Source organism: Phocoena phocoena, chromosome 20 (assembly GCF_963924675.1).
Source record: "Phocoena phocoena chromosome 20, mPhoPho1.1, whole genome shotgun sequence".
NCBI classification, from domain to species: Eukaryota; Metazoa; Chordata; class Mammalia; order Artiodactyla; family Phocoenidae; genus Phocoena; species Phocoena phocoena.
The window spans coordinates 23,309,582-23,326,712 of NC_089238.1; the positions used below are offsets into that span (position 1 = coordinate 23,309,582).

Consider the following 17,131-nt stretch of genomic DNA (forward strand, 5'->3'; position numbering starts at 1 on the left):
TAACAATAAAAAAAGTCCTTCTAGGTTTAAATATTAAGAGAGATATATAACTATAACAAGCCTATCAAGTCTCCAATAATGTATGCACAAAGAAAAAAAAAATTTCAGGCTGTGTGGGATGAAAATCTAGCCAATGGAAGGTGACCTCAGCATGGAAAAGTAAAAGGCATAGCACAGTGAAAAATGAATTTCTTTCATTTAATTTCATAGTTTAATTACTTATGATCCTCACGGTTAATATTCTTTGTGATGACGAACGCTTAGTTAGAGGAGTATAACATTAAATAAAATAGTTGAATTAATAATGGAGAGTACAGAGAATACATGTAGTATGACAGTATATACATTTGGACTACTGTGAAAAGTTGAGAGAGAGAGAAACAGCAACTCTAGGCAGGAATACTTGGAAAGGAGAAGGCTTTCCAAGGGCATAAACATATATCATAGTTTAAAAAAAAAAAAAGGAGCTAGCCAAGAGAGAATTAAATGCAAAGTGTGATTTATAAACAGACTCTAGTAATATCATAGACTTCATTAAAAGCCAAACCATTTTACTGCAATTAATGTGGGACTAATCAGAAGAGCAATTACTAAGTCTCTGCCCTTCATTTTTACCCCAATGGCAAAATACTCAGATTAGATTTTGATGTACACTTTTCTTTTCTCCTAGTTTATCTTTCTTCCAAGTAGTTTCCTATTTCCCACAATTATTTTGACCATGACTTGGCTGATATTTAATGCTGGCAAATAACTGTTTGCCATGTTTAACTTCTGTTAAACATATAACTAACTCACGTCACAACATCATAATCATGCCTTTTAGTAGGAATTATCAGTAATATTTTATAGATATGGTCACAGAAATCTAGAACTCTATCAGAGAATGTGCTCCTTGTGCTGACTCTAAGTGCTATTTTCTTGATGTTTAGGGTAAGTGGCAGAAAAGCTTTCTGAGAGCCCCACTTCACACGCAAAGGAAATTTTCTCTTAAAGGCAACAAACTTTTAAATCTTACATGTTACACTTTTCTGCATGTTTTTTAAAAAAACTTTTTATTTGTAAATAAACTTAAAATTGCAATAATAAACATAGTAAAAGAATTCCTGTAAACACTTTAACCAGATTGACCTATTAACAATTTACCCCATTTATTTGATCTGTGAAATCAGTTTTTTTCCGAACCATAATTATATACATTATAGCCCTTTACCCCTAAATACTTGAGTGTGTATTTCCTAGGAATAGAAATATTCTCTTAACCACAGTACAACTATCAATTCACACAGATACTTTTATCTATTGTACTATATTCTAATTTTGTCCATTGACGTAATAATGTCATTTGTAGCATTTTTGCCCCTCTAACACAGGATCCAGTCTAGGAGTAGGAATTACATGCAGTCGTTATTTTTAGCCTTCTTTAATCTAGAATATTTTCTTTTTTTAAAAAAAATTTTTATAGGTTTTTTCTTTTAAATAAATTTATTTATTTATCTTTATTTTTGGCTGCATTGGGTCTTCGTTGCTGTGCGCAGGCTTTCTCTAGTTGCAGTGATTGGGGCTACTCTTAGTAGCAGTGTACGGGCTTCTCATTGCGGTGGCTTCTCTTGTTGTGGAGCACGGGCTCTAGGCGCGTGGGCTTCAGTAGTTGTGGCACGCAGCCTCAGCAGTTGTGGCTCATGGGCTCTAGAGAGCAGGATGAGCAGTTGTGGCACACGGGCTTAGTTGCTCTGTGGCATGTGGGATCTTCCCGGACCAGGGCTCGAACCGGTGGTCCCCTGCATTGGCAGGTGGAATCTTAACCACTGTGCCACCAGGGAAGTCCCTAGAATATTTTCATAGCCTTTGTCTTTTACAATCTGCGTATCTTTTTTTTTTTAACCTCGGCCTACAGGAATCTTTTACTTTTCCAATAAGTTATTATACCTACAGAAGGAAGTAGTTTCAGAAAAATCAGTTTCACATGAGCCAGAGGCACAAGGCTAGGAACTAGTAATAAGCAAATTCTCTGAAAAACAATGAGACTAAGAGGAATGTCATGCTGACAGAGGTACCAGTCTGTGAACTTGGCACACATTCCTTAAAGAAGTCCCAGGAATTATTAACTTTGGACTGCTTTCTCCTCAGGACTTCAGCCCATTATATATCTCGTGTTTTCTTAAAGGCTAAAATTCCTTCTCAAAGGCTCAACAGAAACTGTGACAGAAGGAATGGCACATTAACTCATTTCATAAAATGCAGTATAAAATTTGGCCTTTTGAATGGCGGACCAGTAGAGACTAAAGTACACACTAAACACATGTTAATTTCCATCTGATGTTAACCTTAGCCAAATTTCAAAAGAAATTCTCTTCTAAAACAGATAATTTTAATGAGCTAGATTTAATGAGTCAAACTGATTTTCTGAAAAGTTTTAATTTTAAAATCAAGAGAACACTAAAGTCAAGTCTTCATAAAAATGGATTATAATGAATTTTGGTATAATAATTTTTCTGTTTTTAATTAAGCAGAGGACAAAGAAGAAGATATACATGAGAAAGGGTCACATTTATATTATGTTTCCTCTTAAACATTCATAACACTTTCAGTCTCATGAAATTAAATGACCTGTGGTATTGCTTAAGCAAATTACAGCTCATTGTTCTGGCCCCAGATTACCCATCAACTCTGTAAACCACAATTTCTCTAATGCAGTGATTCTCAAAGTGTGGTTCCCAGTCCCACAGCCTCAGCATCACCTGGATGCTGGGAACTTGTTAGAAATGTCGATTCTTATGCCTCTGTCCAGATCTAATGAATCAGAACCTCTAAGGGTAGGGCACAGCAATGCATATTTTCATAAGCCCTCTGGTTGAAGCCCCCTGGTTGAAACGCTGGTCTTCCACTGACACCAGGGGGTGCTACACGTACCCTATTTCTGTCTTAATCATGCACCTCCATTAACGACAAACTTCATTTGCTAATCAAATTCTACTATTCATTTAGGACTCAGCATGTATCTTGCTCCAGCCTCTTGAGACTAAATCCAAGTCACCTTTTGCAAATTTTTGTACCTCTTGGGCAGGTCAACTCATTATGGCAGTGAAACAAGTACTACTACATAAAATAATTGTTTTTGGTGAACGTCTTGCCACTCCATGAGAGTGTATGGAGATTTTAATGTAATGGTAAGAAGGTAGGACTAAGATCAGTTAGATTTAGATTTTTAACCTGGCTTAACTCCTAATAAGTAATTAGACATGTACTTTTGGGAAAAAAAATACTGAAAAATATTTTAAAAATATTAGGATTTGGGGAACAGGTACTTCTGTATTTTTTAGGACTGCTCAAGAAGTATTCAGGTTTTCAGAAATGTCTTTTTCCTACTCTTGTCCCCAGCTCCCCTACACAGTGGCAACCACCATAGCAGTTTTTCTTGTGTACCCTTCACCACACAGGCTATGCATACACATATACTATATACAATTTTGTACAATTGTAGTGTACACTACACACTTTTTGGTACCTTCAGCTTTTGATTTAATATATCTTTGAGAGCATTCCACAGTGATAAATTTATATCTGCCTCATATATAGTATACAGTATTACATTTTATGGGTATATCTCAATATAGCCAATTCTCTACTGATGTACAAACACTGAGTTGTTTCCAATCTTCTGGTAATCAAAAAAATCCAACAATGAATAACTTTGCACATATAATATCTCATATTTGAGAGATTATAGTATAAATTCCTAAAATGGAAATTACTGATTCAGTGATTGTATGTAATTAAAATTTTTATTTTAATCTCCATAGAGGAGCAGTTTTCAAACTAGTCTCAAGAATCGTTTATACTCTTAAAGACTGAGGACCCCAAAAAGCTTTGTTTATGTGGGTAATATCTGTGGGTATTTCTATGGGTATTAACTTGAAATTAAGACTAAGAAATATTTATATATTTAAGTGAAAATACAAACCATAAATATATCACATATAAAGATAACTAATATTTTCATGAAAAATAACTGTTTTCCAAAACAAAGACGTTTTGTGAGAAGAATGGGATTATCTGGCCTAGCACAGAAAACCTGGAATTTCATACTGCTTTTGTATTCAATCTGTTGTTTTGGTTGACAAATATGAAAATATGTAGTTGGAGGAAGTATTTTAACAGCCTTTTCAGATAACTCTAATATTCTTCCATGCTACGATCAAAACTCAACAAGTGACAATTTCTTAAAAATTTCTTGCAATGAAGAATCTAAACCTGTTTCAATGAACATTTCTTACTCTGTTAATTAAAATCCAGTAGTCCATCTTGCACTTTGAATGGGTGTTTAACCAATGTATAACTTTGTAAAATCACACATCAAACATTTAGAAGACAGTGTTTCATTGAGTTATGTAGATTTTGCAAATGCTGAAACATTTCATTACACAATATAAAAAAGTCAGATTTGTTAATATCACCACCAATCTCATCAAAAAAGTCTTTAGGTACTGAAAAGCTGTCAGCTCATGGTAGCAGATAAAAAGTTTTCCCAAATTCCAATTTTTGCTTGAAAGATCAAAATTTATCATTGGCACCTTCCCATCAGTTGTTTTCTTGAAGTCTCAAGCTCACTTTGTTCATTATAGAGAAAATGGCTAGCAAATCCCCAAGTCTGAAAAACCATAGTTTGTCTGTCAGTTGTTTTTCAAGCAAAAAATGGTGAAAATGGTATTACATTAAAAAAAAAAGTAGTTCAGTTTGCAACTCAATCACACCGGTGTTTTTCATTAAGACGACCACCATACTCTGTGCAGAAGTGTTTTATGCATACGTCTTGTTTCCTGACAGAGTATTAAAAAGGTGTGTAGTCAAGGGTTGAGATCTAATAAAATTAATATTTTTTGCTTCATCAATAAACACTCTTAAGAGAAACTATTTTTCTTATTTTCTTTTTCTTTCTTCTTTAATACTGTGAGTATATGGTGGTGAAGAATACAATGAATGGTAATAAAGTTTGGTGCCACTGTTTTGATTTGTGCCAAATGGCAGCAGCTTTACACACCACTGCTTTCATATCATCATCAGAGTCAACAGGGTGAAAAAGGCAAATAATATCTCAGTGTTCTTATGAAGGTAATTTTGATCTTGTGGACCCCCTGAAAGAGTTGCAAGAAAACCTCTCCCCACCCCTTGGGATCCATACTTTGGACCACACTTTGAAAAACTTTGCCAGAAAGGTTGCACCAATAAGCAAATTATCAAATATTTTGATTTTTGCCACTCTGATTAATGAAAATGGTATTTCATTGTGGTTTTAGTTTTCTTACTAATTATGGTGTTTGTCTTTTTAAAATTGAAGCATAGTGGATTTACAATATTATATTAATTTCAGGTGTACAACAGTGATTGAGCATTTTTATAGATTTTACTCCATTTAAAGTTATTGCCAAAAAAAGGCTCTATTTTCCTGTGCTGTACAATATATCTTTGTTGATTAATTATTTTACACATAGTAGTTTGTGTCTCTTAATTCCATATCCCTATCACGCCTCGTGCACTTAGACTGGAAGAATTAATATTAAGATATCCATACTACCCAAAGCAATCTAGAGTTAACACAATCCCTGTCAAAATACCCATGACATTTTTCAAAGAACTAGAACAAATAATCCTAAAATTCATATGGAACCACAAAAGACCCTGAATTACCAAAGCAATCTTGAGAAAAAAGAAGAAAGGTGGAGGCATCACACTCCCTGACTTCAGACTATACTATAAAGCTACAGTAATCAAAATAGCATGATAGTGCACAATAAAAAGACACACAGATCAATGGAACAGAATAGAGAACCCAGAAATAAACCCACCATTATGGTCAATTAATCTACGACAAAGTATGTAAGAATATACAATGGAAAAAAAAAGTCTCTCCAGTAAGTGGTAATGGGAAAACTGGACAGCTATATATAAAAGAACAAGATTAGAATATTTCCTCACACCATTTATAAAAACAAACTCAAAATGGATTAAAGACCTAAATCTAAGACCTGAAACCAAAAAACTCCTGGAAGAGAACATGGGCAGGACACTCTTTGTTTGTCTTTTTTTTTGTCCTGCTGCTAATTTGTAGGAATCCTTTTAACATTAAGACAATTATTATTTTGTCTGTGATTTACTAACACTTTCCTTTACAGCTTCTAGGTATTGCTAACAACTTAGTAAGGCTTTTCCAATTCACAGTACTTTGGTACATTACTTTTACTTTGAAGTCTTAGATTCACCTGGAATTTATTTTAGCTTATGATGTGGGTTACGACTTTTTACAGATGGATATATCCAGTTGTCTCACACCACTTACTGAATGATCCATCATTTTCAGAAAAGAAACTCAATTTCTCTTATATTACTTATCTTTATCTGTAAAATGATCAATAGGAACATAATTTGGCCATGGAAAGGGGTCATTGTGAGAATGAAATGTGGGGAAAATGACACAGCAGTAAACAATCATAAAGGAGTATATTATCCCTATATACTCCTTCTATCACTTGTGGTATGCTGTGTGTACTTAGGACAGTGGTATACTCTGTGTAGGTAGGTGGGCAAGAGAGTAAAAAAGCATAACTCCCAGAAGAATAGAGGGCTTTTTCTTCAGAGTGCTCACTTCCAGGACTCATTGTAATGCTTCCAGCAGGAAACACTGAAACATTTGATCATGAAAAATGAAAGCAATAATTTAGGATTTGACGAATGTTACTCCACAGATGGGGGAAAAAAATTGTAAGTAGATGGCTAAATATTTTGATCTATAACCTGGAACTCTGAGTTCAACAATAAAAATAAATCAGTGATTTCTGAATTATAGAGTAGAACACATCATGACAGCTCAAATGGGGAATAAGTCAAAATGACTCCTTCCACCATCTGGAAAATTTACTCATGGATGGCTATAGCATACACAAGATATAAATATTACAAGTCACATAACTAATCAATGGCAGAAGGTTCTAAACAGAATTCAAGGCTTTCTTTAACTTTTAAAATGTGGGACCCAATGCTGAAAGATATCTATAAAGAGTTTCTAAAACTGCATTTCTTGCCAAAATGGACCCAGAATATAGGTAGAAGTAACAGCTTTTCCATTACATTTGTCAAGAGACATGCGAGACATATGACAGAAAATGTATTCATATATTCTAAATTTTTTGTTATTCATTATTAATATAAAATTGGAAATACACATACTAAAAAAAAATTTCCTGTTCACTTCCACTATAATACAGTAAGTCCCCTACACGAACCTTCAAGTTGTGAACTTTCAAAGATGCGAACATGCATTCTATCAATGTCAGGCGTGAGTGAAATTGCAGCTTGCCGTCTGTCTCCTTTTGCTGAGGATCCTTCAGCTCTACCATCTCCCAGCTCCTCTCCCTCCTCCAGTCAGTAACTCTTCTTGCCTGTTCACTCGATGCCAGCCAGCCCCTGTATGCCAGCTGTTGGACTGTACTACTGTACTTTTCAAGGTACTGTACTGTAAGATTAAAAATGTTTATTTTTTGTTTGTTTTTATATAATTATTGGTGTGAAAAGTATTATAAACCTATTACAGTACAGTAGTATATAGCCGATTGTGTTAGTTGGGGACCTAGGCTAACTTTGTTGGACTTACGAACATATTAGACTTATGAATAATGCCTTCTTGGAATGGAACTAGTTCGTATGTAGGGGACTTACTGTATATGAAGTATATCACTTAATATTTTCCCGAAGAACACATCCTTAATGTAAGAGACATTATTGGCACAGAAATACATTGAATATGATATAAAAATGATTACATTATAGCAGCCAGATTAGATTCTTTGGGGAAATAAAATTCAGACTTTTAAAATAAATGATGAATAGTATAAAAAAATAGAGGGCATGCATGGAAATGTTTGATTTCTTTTTTTTTTAAATGCTCATGAACCAAACTGTGATAATAAGAAACAGGTGCTATAAAACACACATATACACACACAGGAAAAGAAGAACATGTCACCTTATCATCTGGAAAGTACAAATTTACTTTCTTCAAAATATTCATTTTTAAATAACATAAACTGCAGATTTATGAATACATATATAAGTTTGCTTATTTTTCTTCAGATTTTAAATAGCATCCAGGTTGACTTTCAAGTTGCGCTCATATAAATATATATTAATATACTTAGGCGATTAAAGATGAGTCTACAGAGTGCCTGGGCCTTAGCAGAATTCAGTGGTAAGAAACACATATTGTGAAGGAATATGAACATGATCAGAACGGAAATATTGTAATTCTTTAATAAGAGGCTGCTGGTTCCTAACAGACCTAGTAATGCTGGAAATTTTGAGGTGAGGTCAAGGATATAGAAAGTTAACTGAATTTGTTTTAACATAGGTTTAGGCTTTGTGAGTAGCTGGTCATGAAATAGAACTTTCATGATGACTTCTTTTTCTCTTGCAAGTCTAATAACTGTTCTTTTTGAAATGATAAAATATTTTACATTGTCATTTTAGCACCTAAATATCCATCAGGTTTCAATAATGTCTCCAGGATACCATCTACTGATGCTTTTCTGCTTTGTTGAATACACTGATTCTTTGACTACTAAGTTTTAATAATTCTTTTCCTAATTAAGGATATAAAGCAAACTAATGATGTATTTATTCAACTTCCTGTTCTGAGATCCTCCTGCTCTATTATGTGGATAGAGGTAAAAGCCAACTGTTTTAGTGAGTGAAGAGGTAACAGGTGAAGAGGCCCAAATCAGCCCACTCATCATTGGGTAAAGGATGGTAGAAATGTCTCCTTAATATTCTATGTGGCAATGCCTTGTTTATTTTACTTTCAGAAGCTGGGAAGAGGGTGAAGAGAAGGTTGGATTAGATTATTCTCAAGATTCTTATGACTGAATCTAAGCTCTATGAATATTATTATATATTAATTATCAAATGTGCTCTAAAATTATAATTCTTTTAATTTTCCTTACCCAAAACTCCTTCCTTCCTTTTTCCTTTTTTTAAATTGAAGTATAGTGGATATACAATGTTGTATTAGTTCCTGGTGTACAGCAAAGTATATATATATTATATCCTTGTTCAGATTTTTTTCCACTATAGGTTACTACAAGATATTGAATATCTTGTACCTGTGCTACAGTAGGACCTTTTTGTTTATCTTTTTTGTATAAGGTATTTTTATATAAAGTGTGTATCTGTTAATCCCAAGCTCCTAATTTACCCCTCCCTCAACACCCACTCTCTGGTAACCATAAGTTTCTTTTGTATGTCTGTGAGTCTGACAAATACTGTATGGTTATTTAACTATATATGGATATAGTGTAATTTTTCTATTATGTTTATGTATCATATAAAATGAATAAATATTCCTATTAATAACGCTGTAAAACTTTTGAATATATCTTTAAAAATCAAACCATACATTATTTGACACCATGTTGGTAAAAGAGCAGAAAAAGACAAATTAACTTTATTAAGTAAGACAAGTTGCCAGCTAAGTCAAACCTATAATTTGAATTCCAAAAATAAACAAGAATCTGAAACAAAATCCTATTTTTTTTGCTTTATATATTTATTAACGTCCATCCCATACATTAGGGAAGGTAGCTGCTAGTCTCTTTCCATCAAAATAATCCTGCCTCTGAAATAAGGTCTTAATATAAAAAAACAGAAATGTATTTAAACATGAAAATCCATACTTAAGCAAAAAGTGCAAAATGGCTCAAACTCTAATTTTGATAAGAATAAGGAAGCATAAAATGACAGTACAAATAAAATTACTTTCATTATTTAAGAATTAAATCTTTATACTCAAAAGCTTTATTATTATTATTATTTTTTGCAGTACACGGGCCTCTCACTGTGTGGCCTCTCCCATTGCGGTGCACAGGCTCCAGACACGCAGGCTCAGCGGCCATGGCTCACGGGCCCAAGCGCTCCATGGCATGTGGGATCTTCCCGGACCAGGGCACGAACCCGTGTCCCCTGCATCAGCAGGCAGACTCTCAACCACTGCATCACCAGGGAAGCCCAAAAGCTTTATTTAAATGCTAACAATCCAGTATTTTAAATGTGGGCAGATATCAGAATCAAAATGCACATGATGAAATCTGTTCTAAAGAATTCTCAGAATATGTAGATATCAATGAAAAAATATATTGCCTGCCATATCAGTCAACAAAGGATGTTGCAGCCATCACATTACAGTCGCCTGGATGGTGAGCCCTGAGGGAACTCAGGAAAGAAACAAGATGCCTGCCATCTAGCAGTCAGCAGCTGCAGCTGCCTCCCATGGCCCAGCCCTGAGGAGACTCAGGATGAAAAAGCACAGGATACTGGCCCCAGATAGCTGAGGTGCATAGCAAAGGAATGATTTCAGTGACCCCAGACTCTTGCATCTTCCCATACAGAGAAAAGTTCTAAGTTCTCTAACTTGGGATATCTGGTTTTCTTTAATTAACAGTAATCTTTTGAAGTTCTGATTACCTGATCTTTGTTGCAAAAACTCCTATATATCCTGGCTCCTCCCTTACCTCTCCAGACCAGTCCCTCAGAGCTATCTGAGATTCTGTGTCCCAGGCTGAAGTCCTTAGTTTTGTCTGCCAAATAAAACAGAATTCTCAACTCTTATGTTGTGTATTTTTTTCATTTGACACAGACATGTCTGGAGGTAGTAGAAAGGACAACAGATTAGGAATGGGAAAGATTTTGCTTTTAAGACTGTTCAGTTACTAAGGCGCTTGGCCAATTCAGTTTTTCCATCCATAAAATGAAAAGGCTAGATTCCACATATGACATTCTAATGAGATCGCTTCCACTAAGGGCAGAGTATAGTTTGTTTTTTTTTTTAACATCTTTATTGGGCTATAATTGCTTTACAATGGTGTGTTAGTTTCTGCTTTATAACAAAGTGAATCAGTTATACATATACATATGTTCCCATATCTCTTCCCTCTTGCATCTCCCTCCCTCCCATCCTCCCTATCCCACCCCTCCAGGCGGTCACAAAGCACTGAGCTGATCTCCCTGTACTATGCGGCTGCTTCCCACTAGCTATCTAACTTACGTTTGGTAGTGTTTATATGTCCATGCCTCTCTCTCGCTTTGTCACAGCTCACCCTTCCCCCTCTCCATATCCTCAAGTCTGTTCTCCAGTAGGTCTGTGTCCTTATTCCTGTCTTACTTCTAGGTTCTTCATGACATAGTTTTTAAGAGCATGGGCTTAGGTGTTAGAAGGACCTTGGTTCAAATCTCAGCTATCACTTGATAACAGTGTGACCATGGGCAAGTTACCATTTTCTACCCTTAGTTTCTTTAACTGTAAAATGTACACATTACCCCAACATTTTCTTGTAAATATTAAATGATGATGATATTAGTAAGAATTGAGTGTTTTTTTAAAAAGATTTTATTTATTTGTTTAATTAATTTTAACAGATCTTTATTGTAGTATTGCTTCACAATATTGTGTTAGTTTCTGTTGTACAACAAAGTGAATCAGCCATATGCATACATATGTCCCCATATCCCCTCCCTTTTGAGCCCCCTCCCACTCTCCCTATCCCACCCCTCTAGGTCTTAGCAAAGCACCGAGCTGATCTCCCTGTGCTATGCTGCTTCTTCCCACTAGCTAACTATTTTACATTCGGTAGTGTATATATGTCACTGCTACTCTCACTTTGCCCCAGCCTCCCCCGCCACCACAGCACCCGTGTCCTCAAGTCCATTCTCTATGTCTATGTCTTTATTCCTGCCCTGCCATTAGGTTCATCAGTACCTTTTTAATTTTTTTTTAGATTTCATATATATGCGTTAGCATATGGTATTTGTTTTTCTCTTTCTGACTTACTTCACTCTGTACGACAGACTCTAGGTCCATCCACTTCACTACAAGTAACTCAATTTTGTTTCTTTTTATGGTGGAGTAATATTCTACTGTATATATATACCACATCTTCTTTACCCATTCATCTGTCGATGGACACTTAGGTTGCTTCCATGTCCTGGCTATTGTAAACAGTGCTGCAATGACCATTGTGGTACGTCTCTTTTTGAATTATGATTTTCTTAGGGTACATGCCCAGTAGTGGGATTGCTGGGTCATATGGTAGTTCTGTTTTTAGTTTTTTAAGGAACCTCCATACTGTTCTCCATAGTGGTTCTATCAGTTTACATTCACACCAACAGTGCAGGAGGGTTCCCTTTTTACCACACTCTTTCCAGCATTCACTGTTTCTAGATTTTTTGATAATGGCCATTCTGAATGGTAGAACTGAGTGTTTACTATGTTCAAAACATTGTTATAAGTTTTATACTTGTATTATCTCCTTTAAACTTCATAAAACCCCTATTGTGTTATTATCCTATACTATTTCCCCCATTTAACAGAAGAAGAAACAGGTACCAAGAGGTTAAGTCTTAAAGTCTTTATTGAATTTGTTACAATATTGCTCCTGTTTCATGTTTTTGTTTTTTTGGCTTCAAGGCATGTGGGATCTTAACTCCTTGACCAGGGATCAAACCCACACCCCCTGCTTTAGAAGGCAAAGTCTTAACCAATGGACCTCCAGGGAAGTCTTATGTTCTTAAATGTAATCCCCATGGTAACACAAACACACAAAATCTACAAAATATATGCAGAAGAATATGAGAAGGGAAGCAAAATAGTTCACTACAAGTCAACTAACAAAAAAGAAAGAAATGAGGACATTTCTTCATGGATTAAACTCTCCAATCAAAAGGCAGAGACTGGCAGAATGGATTAAAAAAAAAGGTCTATTTATAAGGTATTTACAAGAGACACAATGTAGATCCAAAGCCACAAATAGGTTGAAAGTGAAAGAACTGAAAAAGATATTCCATGCAAATAGTAACCAAAGTGAGCTGGAGATGCCACCTTAGTATCAGAGAAAATAAACTTTAAGTAAAAAAACCTGGCAAGAGACAAAAAAGGACATTATATATTGACAAAAGGGTCAATTCATCAAGAAGATATAACAAATGTAAGCATATACACACCAAAAAGCAGAGCCTCAAAGTATATGAATCAATCACTCACAGAACTGAAAGGAGAAACAGAGTTCTACAATAATATTTGGAGACTTCAATACCCCACTTTCTGTAATGCAGAACATCTAGACAGAAGATTAAAAAGAAAATAGAGTGCTTAAACAACACTAAAAAGACGACTAGACCTAATTGACATGTATAAAACACTGATCAACAACAGCAGAATGTACATTCCCCTCAGGTGCACATGGAACATTCTCCAGGGTAGATCAAAAGTTATTCCACAAAACAAGTCTCAATAAATTTAATAAAACTGAAATCATACATAGTATATTCTCTGGCTGCAATGAAATGAAGCTAGAATTCAATACCAGAATGAAACAAATATTCACAAATACATGAAAATTAAATGACATACTTGCAAATAATTAATGGGTCAAAGAAGAACCAAAAGGGAAATTAGAAAACAGTTAATAAGATGAATGAAAATAAAAAGACAACATATTCAAAGTTATGGGATACAGTGAAAGCAGGGCTCAGAGGTAATTATATCTGTAAGTTATTTATTTATTTGTTTGTTTGTTTAAATTGAGACTTTTAAAAAAAGAATAGTTTCAGGTTCACAGCAAAATCGAGGGGAAGATATAGTTAATATATCTCTTGCCCTCACACGTTCATAGCCTCCCCCATTATCAACATCTCCCTTTAGAGTGGTACATTTGTGACACTTGATCCTACACACCATAATTACCCAAAGCCCATAGTTTACATTAGGGTTCAGTCTTGGTGTACATTCTATGAGTTTCGACAAATGTATAATGACATGTAGCCATCATTATGATATCATACAGTGTATTTTCACTGTCCTAATAATCCTTGGCGCTCTGCCAATTCATCCCTCCATCCCCCAATCCTGGCAATCACTGATCTTTTTTACTGTCTGCCTTTTCCAGAATGCCATATAATTGGAACTGTACAATATGCAGCCTTTTCTGATTGGCTTCTTTCACTTAGTAATATGCATTTAAGGTTCCTCCATGGCTTTTAATCGCTTGAAATAGCTGTAAATTTAATGCCTACATTAAAAAGTAAGAAAGATCTGAAATCAATGAATTAAGTATATACCTTGAGGAATTAGAAAAAAAGTGAACTAAACCTAAAGCAAGAAAAAGAAAGAAAATAGTAATAACTACAGTGTAGATAAAGAAAAGAGAGGATAGAAAAGAGAATCAATAAAACTAAAAGTTGCTATTTTGAAAACATCAAAAGAATTTACAAACCTGTAGCTAGACTGAAAAAGGAAAAAGAGCAAAGATGCAAATCACTAACATCAGGAATGGAAGTGGGTACATAATTGCTGCCTTTAAAGAAATAAAAGCAGTATAAGAGAATAGTTTAAAAAACTGTAATGCCAAGAAATCAGATAATCTAGATGAAATGGACAAATTCTTAGAAACACACAAATTACCAATCTGACTCAAGAAGAGGTAGAAAATCTCAACAGATCTATAACGAGTAAAAAGATTGAATCATTAATCAAAAATTTCACAAGTAAGAAATCCAAGCAGATAACTTCTCTGGATTTAAATTAGTATTTAAAGAAGAATTAGCACCATATTCTCAAACTCTTTCAGAAAACAGAAGATGAGGGAACACTTTATAATTCATTCTATGAGGCCAAAATTATCCTGATACGAAAGTCAGATAAAGACAAAAAGGGAAAATAATTACACACCAATATTTATTATAGTAAGTCCCCTACATACAAATGAGTTCTGTCTGAGAGCACGACTGTATAAGCCCAACAAAGTTAGCCTAGGTACCCAACTAACACAATCAGCTAAACAGTACTGTACTGTAATAAGTTTATAGTAATTTTCACACAATAATAACATAAAAAACAAAGAAACAGAAAAACAAAGAAAACATTTTTAATCTTACAGTACAGTACCTTGAAAAGTACAGTAGCACAGAACAACAGCTGGCACACAGAGGCTGGCATCAAGTGAACAGACAAGAAGAGTTACTGACTGGAGGAGGGAGAGGAGGTGGGAGATAGGACAGCTGGAGGATCGTCAGCAAAAGGAGATGGAGGGCAAGCTGCAATTTCAGTCACATCTGATGTTGATGGCACAGGTTCTGGTTCCATGCTGGATTCAATTCGATCTACCCTCTTGAAAAAATGATCCAGTGATGTCTGAGTAGTAGCTCTTTTTTCTCCTCATAGATGACATGGTAGCACTGGATTGCATTCTAAATGGCTGCACAACTATTGTGTACCGTTCTGCATTCAGGTCCTGTGCCTCAAAAACTAACAGTGCCTCCTCAAATAAAGAAAATCCCCTTGCTGTTACCTCCGTCGTGAATCTCGTCAGTTCTTCAGTTACTTCTTCTTCCTCTTGTCTCTCTTCGTCCTTTCTCTGAGCCTCCAATTCTATCAGGTATTCATTAGTAAGCTTCTTGTGTTGCACAGCAAGGAGTTCAGGGAAGTTGTCCTCTTGCAGATCTAGCTCCAGCTTCTTGCTGACGTTCACTAAGTTGCTGAAGACCTCTTTGGACTCCTCATCCACCTTCTCAAATGCACAAAAATCGTGAACAAACTGCCGGCAAAGGTTCTTCCAAAGTCCATTCATGGTGATGGCCTTAACCTCATGCCAAGAAAAGTCAGTGTTTTTTATGGCCTTGTAGATGTTATAGTCCTTCCAAAACTGTTGCAAGGTTGTTCCTGATTCATCACTCACCTTTACTGCCTGACTAAAAGTGTGACATAAATAGTATTTCTTGAAAGTTGCTATTAACTCCCTGGTCCGTAGGCTGGATGAGTGACGTAGTATTCGGTGGCAGATGCACAACTTTGATGTTGGGATGAAAGTAGTCCATGAATAGGGGCTGGCCTGGAGAACTGTTGAGTAGCAAAAGAATGTTGAATGGGACATCCTTCTCTAAGCAATATTTCTCTACCTCCAGGATGAAGTAGTGGAAAAACCAGTCCTGGAAAATGGCCTGTGTAGGCCAGGCTTTGGGGATACTCTTCCACACAACAGGAAGAGAGCCCTTGGCTATGTTTTAAAGGGCTCTTGGGTTCTCTGAATGATAAACTAAGAAAGGCTTCATCTGCATATCACCAGAAGCATTGCCACCAAACAACAGAGTTAGCCTATTCTTTGCTGCTTTATAGCCTGGCATCAACTTTTCCTCCTTACTGATGTAACTTCAATCTGGCATCCTCTTCCAGTACAGTGCTGTCTCATCGACATTAAAAACCTGCTTGGGTAAATACATGCTTTTGCTGCTTCACCACTTACTTTTATGTTGTGAAGGTACTTTTATGTTGTGAAGGTTGTCTCTAGCCTTGAACCGATTAAACCAGCCATGGCTGGCATTAAAAGATGCGCCCTCTGATTCTTCACTGTGTTTCTTCTTCAAGTCTTCATAAAAGCTTTTTGCTTTCTCTTGAATCAGCACTAAGCTGAGCAGGACTTGACGCTGATGCTGATCCTGCATCCATATACTGAGAAGTTTCTCCATCTCCTCCATCACTTTTCCATGCTTCTTTGATATTATTGTCGACATCATCGGCACAGCAGACGTCACATGTTCTATGATCTTGTTCTTTAGAATCGTGCCAATGGTTGAACAATACATGTTATGAGAATGAGTGATGTCTACCATCTTTTTGCCTAGCTCCACTCTCTTAATTATTTTCACTTTTGTTTCCATTGATATCGCTTGGTGCTTCTTAGCAGTACCAGCTACATCACCATTGCTTTTATGTTTGCTTCCAGACATCCTGGGCTTGAAATAAAGGTACTGTACTACTTACTGTACTCTACACAGTACTGTACAGTAGAGTACACAAAAGCACAACCACTTGTAGAGGATGCATGTACATGACAATGTATGCCAAACACACGAACCAACTTACATGACTGGACATGCAAACACACGTTCACATCTTTGAAAGTTTGCAACTTGAAGGTTCATATGTAGCGGACTTACTGTATATACAATAAAATACTTTTCAGCTATAAAAAGAAGGAATTTCTGCCATTTCCAACAACATGGTTGGACCTGGAGGGCATTATGCTAAGTGAAATAAGTC

General features: G+C 35.7%; 1 protein-coding gene across 1 annotated transcript in view; it reads right to left on the reverse strand.

The window, feature by feature from the left end:
- ITFG1 (integrin alpha FG-GAP repeat containing 1) overlaps window positions 1-17,131 on the reverse strand; it is a 241,383-nt gene that overhangs the window by 123,973 nt on the left and 100,279 nt on the right. The window lies entirely within an intron of this gene.